Raw genomic sequence first — 8,083 nt, 5'->3', positions numbered from 1 at the left:
ATTCTAAATTGAAAAAAACAGGTTGGCTTCAAAGTTAGTCAAAGAAACTACATATTCTAGAAGCTGCGTGAATCAGATATGGATATTAAAAAAATCAAAAGATCTTTTAGAGTAAATACAATCTACGACTCTTTAATCTTGCAATAGACTTGTTCACCAGAATCCGATACCGAAACCGAAAAACCGAAACCGAAACTGAAACCAAAAATGCGAGGTAAAATGTATGTTTATTAGGTTCAGAGATGGGCCCAATTACTTTCAACGTAGTTGATTTAATTACAATTTTGTCATTTGTACGATTAAATTAAATTAATGATTACATCTTTTCTGAAAGTGTCTGATTAAATTAATGATTATATTGGCAAAGTAATCAAGATTACATCTGATTACAATGAATAAAAACATTTTAAATGATGTGAATGAATTAACGTTTAATACAACTATACTACTTTTACAAGAGGATTTTGTTGTATATATGTCGTGTACAAGTTGCGATTTTCTACAGGTTATAACATGTACAAAAATATTGTACATGTTAAACTTGTATAATGCTAAAATACAAGTTATAACATGTACAAAAGTACCTCGTACATGTTATAACCTGTACACAATTTTGCTTAAAAATGGTATTAACTTGATTTTGAAAAAAATAAAGTTATGCTGCTATTATTGCAACAGATGTTATTAACCTCAATAAGATTTTCATCACTTTTTTATCATTTATTTCTGTTTGTGTGTTATGTTCTTTTTTGATACTGTTAATGTCCAGGGGTCGGTATTATGAAGCATTCCTAACACTGCCATAAGATATATTAGGACATGTCTTATGATCCTCTTATGACAATCTATAGACATATCTCAGACCTCGTCCCAAAGCTGTCGTAGGATGATCTTAGCAAAGATATGCTTAAAGCTGTCATTGTATCGGTTATGAAAAGGTTCAAGGATAAAATGGTGCATCATTGCTTTAAAGCAATATATTGAAGCTTTTAACTCATAATAATCCGTCAACCTACAGATTTAGCAAGAAAATAAAAATTGATAATACGATAATAAATGAGTGTTATTTATATAAATAAATTTATGACTATCCTAAGACCTTCATCAGACACCTCTCGTGTAATCCTAACTTTGAGACCAATTTTAAGAGATGTTGTAATTTAGGAATACTTTGTGAAACCCGCTTAGGATTGAGATATGTCATAAGACCATCCCAAGACATGTCTTAGTCCTAAGACAGCTTTATGAAACTGGCCCCAGATGCATTGTTTGAATACTTTCTTTAAACCATTTAAAACACACATGCAGTCAACAAACACTATTCAGTATTCTAATCTGATGAATTATAATTGTGAGTGTCCACTTTGAAAGCAATAGTAAAATACTTTCATTCTAGATGACAATAAAAGACGTAAGAGGATAGCCAGGATAGATTTCTGTACAAATAATATTGAGAAACGAAATAAAGATTGTGTCAAAGACAACAGCCGAAGGCCACCAATACCTGCTTTCAAAGTAGAGGATATATATTCAACACATCAAAATGACATTCGATGCAATGCTCTTATACTTTATCCAAAAAAAAAATAACTTGAGGTATAAATAAGCCATGCTGAAGGCCAAACATGTTGACGAGTAGATTCAAAGATATTTATAATGAAGCGTGGTCAAATGAAAACAATTTTAGCTCTCTCTTGTTTTTACAGTGTAAGCATATGAGCCATTGCTTTAGTTTTTGCATGCTATAAAACGAGGGGTAGGAATATTACGCAAAATTTTTAGGCATTGTTCTTAAAAATTTCAAAAAAGGAAATGTATGCTTTAAGTAAATAGTGTTACACTGATGTAAGTCATGATGCACTGCATAAAACATACAATTACATAAAAACACATCATGCCAACATAAGTCATGAAGCATACATTTCTGAAACTGTGAGATCATTGTCCTCTAAAGAAAAAAACACACGTTCTGGCCTATTGATTGCTGTTCTTTGTTCATTAATGATATTAAATGTCTATTTTACTTTATTTAGAATTATCATAAATTTGTACTTCCACATCGCCTGGCTGGTCAACAACAAATATTCGACAAATGACCTCAGCTGAGCTCACTCTTCAAACTGTGTTGTATTTCCAAACTTTCCTTGTCAATGAGTGAAAAATCTATCAACTTCATATAGACATAGAATCCAAATCTTTCAGTAATTTTAGTGCTTAGTGATTCCACACTATGACTATGTTTTACAGCAATGATCTAATTCTGATGTTGTTCTGATAAGCTTATGGAATATGTTCAGAAATAGAAATCAAACAATCATTCGTCAGTAACGGCAATATAAAAGTGTTTGCTTCACTTTGTCAATGTATGTTTCGACGGAGCACAACTATTTCAGCAACCAGTGCTGTCGTTTTGTAAGACATGGTGGAAAATGGCAAATGTACTTAACTTCGGAATTTATTGTGTTGGAGGATGTAAACATTTGTCGCTTAGTGTTCCCAAGCCTATGTCAATGTGTCAGGTGTCTTTCGTATAAACATTACTTAAAAATAAGACGAATGTGTCAAAGAGCCAATGTAAAATTGATTTTTTTTCAACCTTTAAACTCGTTGATTAATTAAAACCACGAATCACACGGCAATAAATACCCCATCGATAGCAATTGCAATGCATTTGCATTACTCTGTTATTATAATATTTATCCCAAACGAACGTATGAAGTACATTTTATTGAACTATTATTGAATGCGCCTTTTTCATGTTTTTGTAAAAGGTGTTGACCGAGTACATTTTGTAAGAAGCGTGAAAGGCGCTTCATTCCAAAAAAAAAAATATGCACGGTCAACAGAGGCTTGGTAAAATCCATAGGGGATGAGGATTTATTTGTCTTAAGACAATTTTGATTTTGAAGAAAAAACAGAAATTGTTAGAACATACACTAATTTTAGCATTATTTACACAATTCGATATTTTGTTTATTTGTACAGTATTTTTGTCACATCATTTTATCAAGAAAACAGCAGACTGCGGAAACATCTCCACAAATATGAAAAACAAACACTAATTAATTGACTGGAAAATTGTCTCCGCAAAATTGATAATCGTAAGGAAATATTAGAATGGAAACTTCCTCAATAGAAAAAACCCAACAAAACAGAACTTCATCGATTGCAAAAATTCCACTCCACAATGATTGCATATGAAATCGACATGCAAACAAACAAAAGGAATTGTGTTGACTTTAAGATAATTAAATGAGGAAATAGTGGAAAACCTATCCAGCAACAGATAACACAAAAGGAAAAAATGACTGGTAAAACATTCACACTGAAAAATATAGCAACACAACTTACAGATATAGGAGATATTGTAGGGGTTAGAGTGTATGGTTATGGTTAACATCCATAGAAGCCATGCAAATAACAAAAAATGACACATTTGAAGTGAATTGACATTTTTGCACTGAATGGTTTTAAATTCCAATTTTTCAACATTTACAGCAAATATTATCAACACAAAACACCTTGATAACCACATACACCAACAAAATGTTGTGCCTTGAGTTGGAGTATTTTTTTCAGTTCCCGTTCTGTAAATAGAAAGACACAAATGTAGGTGATAAAACTTTTGATACCGTACATGTTTTGTGAAGTAAGGTTATTACGTTTTAATAAGCCTGTAACCTTTACACATTGCTACACGTCTGAATTCATAGAAAGTCTCAATGAAACAGTTTTCTCATAAACATGTTTAACCCCGCCGCATTTTTGCGCCTGTCCCAAGTCAGGAGCCTCTGGCCTTTGTTAGTCTTGTATTATTATAATTTAGTTTCTTGTGTACAATTTGGAAATTAGTTTTGCGTTCATTATCACTGAACTAGTATATATTTGTTTAGGGGCCATCTGAAGGACGCCTCCGGGTGCGGAAATTTCTCGCTACATTGAAGACCTGTTGGTGACCTTCTGCTGTTGTTTTTTCTATGGTCGGGTTGTTGTCTCTTTGACACATTCCCCATTTCCATTCTCAATTTTATTCTAATACTTTTCTAGTATAATCATCTTCTAACGTTGATATTTTTGAAGATAAAATTTAACTCACCGAGGGTAAATGTGATATCAACATGATCAATGAGATAAGGTACGAGTTCATGAACAGAAATTCAGAAGGCATACGGAATCGTACTTCTATTTTTCGTTAATACGGGTTCTGTTAAACATAAGAAAACAAATAGGTAAGAGGCACCTTTGATTAATTTATTAGAAAACACTTTTTCTTGTTAACATACTACCATCACTAGTGTAAGACTACGCAATGTGGAGGTTATGTTATTTATCATACGTGTTTATTTATTTTTAAATTTTATTAAGATTTATTACTCGATTTATTTCATTTAACTGAGCGGAGTTTAACCGGATCGCTCATAAAAACCGTCCATCTACAGATAGGTGTTTTAGGATAAGCCCATCAATGAAGTGTCCAGTCAATTTTTGTAAATTCCTTTTATGACACTGATTGGTGATTAGAATTCAATGATAATTATAACGGTAATCAATCATTCTTATCACACACATCTTCAAATAGACTGTCCCTTTGCAAATTGAAATGTAAGCTCCGCCCGATCAGTTGAAATCACATTGGTAATACCTACTTCGATTATATCTGTGTGTGTGTTGCATTGTCATGTGGTTTCTTGTTGCTCCTCAGTGTTTCTGTTGTTTCGTTTCCTCGAATTTAATTTAAAACCAGGATTTGTATTCCCTCAATCAATTTATGGTTTTTGAACAGCGGTATACTACTGTTGTCTTTATTTTCGAAATGCTCTAAAAGATGTTATCCAAAAACGCCATTATTCGTTTATAAATTATAAGCCATTTATCTTTACTCATTTTTTTCCTTAATCAATCCAATGACATTTAGTATCATAAATAAAATTAAAAAAAAAACATTTTGGAAGAAATTACATATCGAACTCATCTCATTTCCTTGTGCATTACATCTGATCTTGTATTTCAGTTCTACCCACTCGTTACCTAATATAAATGAACATCCTAAAGAAGACCGTTGCATACTACAACGTGTGTCACATCCTTATTATTAAAAGAATCACTCCATTATTTTCTCAGTAAACTTGGCGATCTTCCGTTTCTGCTCTAGAAAAGTGTTTTGCACTTGTTATTATTAACTTTCCATCTACTTTCGAAAAAAAACAAAGAGAAGGACAATTTTCAACATGTGTGTTTTCCTTTAAACAGAAAGTATCTCAGGGTTTTTGATTTTTGCTAAATATTCTGGTATCTACAGCTAGCCATCACCCACAAAGGATAGTAAAGGCGGTGTATTTATTTTTATCAGTAAAGTTTTATCAAACAACAAACTATTTGTTCATGTTTATTTTCGAATGATCTCAGGTGATTTAAGAACATGTTTGAAATGATTAAATACCAATAAGATATCAGGTCCTTCGTTTTGTATTGCAAATCAACGCCACTTGATTTCATGTGGGTTACCTACTTTTAACGATTGAAGCCAAGCTATTATAAAGGTGGGTACAAGTAATGTTTATCAGTCTTAAGTGTGATTAGAAGGTCTACAAAAGTCAACTTAGAATGAAAGGTCAGACTAACAGTCATGGCTAATAATTATAACGATTGACATTCATTTACTTTGACATGACTGTTACGCTTACCACATTTACATTACAAACAAATCCACAGTACTGACATTTATGCAATTTACATTGTAGATCATAATGTGAATCCATTAATTACTACCCATCAGACAATGCTATAGCCATAAGTTATCTAAACGTCAGGGATTATCTATCTATGGCTACCTTGATAACATACAAATAGTCAATTTTTTGTTTTTCATCTCGGTCTTTTGGAATTATGTTGTAGATGAATTATGTGTTTTAAATGGAACTTTCAATTCCTTTGACTCTTCTGTTGTATACACTTTACACTTCTACACAGTTTAATGAAACAAACGTTTTTCTACTTTTAAAAAGTTTAACTTTGCAAAATCTAGTTGCAAGTCATATAAAGTTTTCATCTGTAATAAAAAATTCTTAAAAGCTTGAATAAACATGTATACCGCCTATAATTGCTACTGTCAGTGTATACGAGTAATAAGAGGGAAGTCAACTGGTCATTAAAATACAGTCATGACAGTCATGAAAAACATATAACTTTTTTGCTATTGGTATTTCTTAATCGTAGCTTTTAAAAACAATGCTACCCTCGATTAATTCAACTGCTAAAGATAAAAATACACATGCTAATTATAGCTAATTTATTGACTAATGACATATATTGTTAAAGCAAAATTCTGTATTGCTTAAAACCTATGGATCACAGTTAATCTGTCATAAGTCAGGAGCGTACTAATAAAAATTGATTTGAACGTTGTTATATACACATTTAACTAGTTTGCGTCAAAAACCTATGGCCGTACCAGAAGGTACAACATGTTTAGGAAAAACACTCATACCGTGTAAAGTTTGTTATAATAGTTATCAAAGGTACCAGGATTATAGTTTAGTACGCTAGTAACCCACATTGTTTACTCTTTTTGTAAACCATTAACACTTATTATGAACTCATGCAACACTAAAATCATTTAACACTAGGACACATATATTTTTTAAGCAAATATACAACACTTTTATTTTTAGTTAGCTTGTTAAGTTCTTGCTACATGTATACAGTATTTCTGTTTTGCAATGTTTACAAGTAAGTTACACACTGATATTCAAAATAGTCACAACGAATGAGACGCCTTATGCTATATTTCATTCATAGATGTTTAAAGACAAAACGATGAATTTCGTCATATTTCGTGTCTTTATAGTGTTTTTATTTATCGCCGTCATTGCAAATCTTTTTACATTCTGTTTGTAATGAAATTTAAAGTCGATCAATACGGTAAAGATGATCAAACTACTTGACATCTTTTAAACAGTTTATTTAATCAATAACTACCACTTTTTAAAATATCTTCGCAGTAAAAATACAAGAATATACGAATCCATGAAGCACTTATTTAAAATATCAGGACGATAAAATGGTATATAACCATGACATTTGTGTTACCTTTAACTCATGTAAAAATTTCTTAGGAAGTGGATTGTAAGCATATGCTCTTGATGACAAGGCTCCACATCCGCACCAAACATACACAACATTCAGGTGCTTTAAGTTTAAATATGAAGTGTTAGATGTTTCAAATAGTAAAGTCGTTACAAAAATCATAAGAAAGGACGTTTAGAGGAGACACCATATTTTCTTCTCGACTTCTCGAGATATTTAGATACGAACACACACACACACACACACACACACACACGAACAGTGCAGTGAAACCACTAACCTGCACATATCAGTTGTTTTTTTAATATTATTTAATGATTGCATTTTTGAAGCATTTTGAAACGAGTAAAGTTCTAATTTGAATTCGAATTCTTTAACTTATCATGTATACACTAAGGTCGTACAGTGCCCTATGTTAGTCTCTGTTTTGATTTGTCTCTGTGAAGGTTTGCCTCATTGGCAATCATACCTTATTGTTTTGTATTTTGATATAGACAATGTGTATAAGATATTTTTGTATACGATCTCTAACAGTTTTTATATTATATATCGGCTACTCTCAGCTTGTTCTTTATCGAATAAAAATTCACACAGCTTCACCAATCAGCTGGACGATGGTTAAATGATCTTGAAACACGTTTCTATCTTTGTGATAACATATTGAATCTTGATTGTTTCTTCCAACAAAAAAAAACTTTAGACAGAAACGACGGTTCATGTTAATGAAATTACTTTGACGGACAAATATTACAAATCAAATTATCTCGATAATATGTCACGAGTTGGTTGACCGTTATGGAATAACCGTTTTACAAATGATATCGGATATGTCCCGAACGTCGTAACTTCGGTCTTCTTCCCTTTCATAAATGTGACCTACCAAAAAAACTATTTACCGGATTTGTTATCTCATTAGCAACACGACGGGTGCCACATGTAGAACAGGATATGCTTACCCTTCCGGAGCACCTGAGATCACCCCTAGTTTTTAGTGGTG

The sequence above is a fragment of the Mytilus edulis genome, chromosome 2 (assembly GCF_963676685.1).
Source record: "Mytilus edulis chromosome 2, xbMytEdul2.2, whole genome shotgun sequence".
NCBI classification, from domain to species: domain Eukaryota; kingdom Metazoa; phylum Mollusca; class Bivalvia; order Mytilida; family Mytilidae; genus Mytilus; species Mytilus edulis.
This window is presented reverse-complemented; position numbering follows the sequence as displayed.